This window comes from Pararge aegeria, chromosome 24 (genome assembly GCF_905163445.1).
Source record: "Pararge aegeria chromosome 24, ilParAegt1.1, whole genome shotgun sequence".
NCBI classification, from domain to species: domain Eukaryota; kingdom Metazoa; phylum Arthropoda; class Insecta; order Lepidoptera; family Nymphalidae; genus Pararge; species Pararge aegeria.
Window position 1 is genome coordinate 9,755,621 of NC_053203.1, and position 2,907 is coordinate 9,758,527.

The 2,907-nt window shown below is 36.4% G+C and overlaps 1 non-coding gene across 1 annotated transcript; it reads left to right on the forward strand.

Annotated features, from left to right (window-relative positions):
* Window positions 1–346: 346 nt before the first annotated feature.
* On the forward strand, window positions 347–418 carry Trnae-uuc. Its single transcript has one exon. It is a non-coding gene; the product is annotated as a tRNA-Glu (tRNA).
* Window positions 419–2,907: the final 2,489 nt, after the last annotated feature.

Below are 2,907 nucleotides of genomic sequence, written 5' to 3' on the forward strand. Positions count from 1 at the left end.
GACAGCAGTCAGTGAGCCAGCGAATCTATATCTATGACGTTTTACTGCACAAGTCACTCGGTAAACCAAATTGAAGCCAATCGAAAATGCATTAAGATTTCCGACAGTAAATCCATTCGTTGGATTATTCTCAAGTAACACAAATAATAATTTTCGGAGTAGTTACTTTGTTATTACGATGAAAAAGTTTTATTATATACAAAATGACTCAGATAAAAGTGTTTTTACAAAATGAATAAGATTAAAAATATATCTTAATTAGTCTTTAGAGAGTACGTACTTATTACTTTACTTGCTTATTCTTAACAACTAAAAACCATGTAACAATTTTACATGACACATCATCTCCCGTATGGTCTAGTGGCTAGGATACCTGGCTTTCACCCAGGAGGCTCGGGTTCGATTCCCGGTACGGGAAAGTTTTTTTTTATTTTTCATTAACTTGTCGCGAAATCTATATCGATCTTGTTTATTTCATTAGTTATATTATAAATGCGAAAAGTTGACTTGTTTGTTTTTTTTTGTTTGCCTCGACTACTGTACCGTTCCTGATGAAGTTAATCACATAGTATACATACAGTATTATTTATTCTGGAGAAAGAAAAAATATACTTTTTATCCCGGAAACGTCTGTACATATTGTTTAAGATTAAAGTGACGAACTGACTGATCTATCAATGCACAGCTCAAATAACTGGATGCATTACAAAGTCACCAAATTTTTTTTTTAGATCGTGTTTTTTTTTCTTTCGAGAACTACCGCTGCATGCGCTGCATAAACGGTTAAAGTTTCGATAAAATCATGCACTACAAAGTTGTTCAACTTTACATGTTCTAAAAATGTCCCGAACAGCATATATGACTATCTTTTAATGTTGAATTATACGCGGACCAAGTGGCGAGGGACCGCTAGTATAGAAATAAAGATAAATTAAAAAATATTAGGGTTGTTACAAACACAATCAAAGACAATAATAAACTCATGGAACTTTTAATTTTTTCATCATCATCATCATCACGAGAGCACGGGATTCCTCCCACAATGAGAATGGGTTAAGGCCGTACCACGCTGGCCCAGTGCGGATTGATGGACTCCACACACCTTTAAGAATATTATGAAGGACTCACAGGCATTCAGGTTTCCTCGCGATGTTTTCGTTTACGATTAAAGTAAGTGATATTTTAAATACTTAACACGAACATAACTTAAAAAAATTAGAGGAGCGTGCGGGGATTCGAACTCGGCCCCTCGTACTCGTAAGTAAAGTCGAGCTCCTAACCATTGCGCTATCACTGCTTCATATCGTCAACCCATTAATGGCCCAAAATGCCATGAGTCTTCTTTGGAATGAGAAGAGTTTACGCTGTATTTCATATTTTACAGATCGGCAGTATTAAGGTGCTTTTGAGAACGATATAGAGAACTCTCTCGATGTTTTCCCTTAACCAAAGTGTTATTTTAACTGCTTTAACCAAAAAACGCACGTTCTTTCAAGTTTTAGGTGCGTGCCAAGGAATCCCGGCCCTCCCAAAAAGGAGCCCGATGCTCTAACCACTCAGCTATCACCGTTTTTTAAAATTCTATACCCATATATTTGACGGTCTATTGGCGCGACCCTGCTTTCTGAGTCCAAGGCCGTGGATTCGATTCACACTACTGGAAAATGTTTGTGTGATGAGCATGAATGTTTTTCAGTGTCTGGGTGTTTATATGTACATTGCTATTTATTTATGTATATTATTAATAAAAATATTCACCAGTCATCTTAGTACCCGTAACACAAGCAACGCTAACTTGGGACTAGGTGGCGATGTGTGTATTGTCGTAGTATTATTTTTTTTTTATACACTTGTCCATTTCAGCTTTTTATGTGTGTACACGGTCGTTAGTTTTTGAGACCTTAGTTACACGATTTCGGCAAAGCCGCGGAAGGAAAAAAGCTAGCTCAATATAGCGCAGCTGCAAGATGGCCGAAAGTCTATGAAACGGAAGACCGCCTTCGACTTTTTAATACCCAAGTGGCAAACAATTGTAGCCAATCGAAAGTGCATTAAGAGTTCCGTCTACGCTCTCTGTAAATCCATTTGCTGGCCCATTGTTCTCCGCAAACAGACATACTTGTTTTGGAGTGCTTCAGAAGTGCACGAAGGGAAAGTGAAATTATATACAAAAAGACTAACAATAAAATGTTTAAAGCGCAAACATGTCATTGAAAGTGTAGTACATATTATACTTCAGCGTCTATCAAAGTCCCGTAGGAATCGTTTGTTTTCCTGAGATGTTACAGTCCATGCCTATGCCAAAAATCTAGTTGTTTGGTTGCTTAGTTATGGCGTAAAGTAAGGACAACCAAATAAACAAAAAAAGTGTGTGCGTGTAACCTTTACGCGCGATTAAGGCAAAACTTTTTATTATTTACTAGTTGTACCCTGCCACGCTTCGCTGTGGCACATTTTTATGGAATGGTTACGAAATGAGAAACAAAACAAAGAATACATTACATATAAGTTTATTTTTGCAATACCAGCTGATCGTTAAAAAAACTGTAGTTTCGCGGTCGCGGATATGTGACTGATGCAAAAAATAGATAAAAACAATCCTTGATGCGAATTATATATCATGCTAAAATTTCAGCTCGTCCGGTGCAGTACGAGTACTTTTGAGTTTTTGAAGCGTACACAAACCAATATAACATTTTTATATATATAGATTAAACATTTTATTTGTACACCACAACATTAATTTATACAAAATATAATAAAAACAGAAACATATAGAAAGAAGTAGAATACCAATGGCGGCCTTATCGCTTAATAGCGATCTCTGCCAGGCAACCTAATAAACTACCTTTGAATTAGGAAAAAAAAGAAGAGGAGAATAGACTGCTGGTGGTACAAATTTTAAAA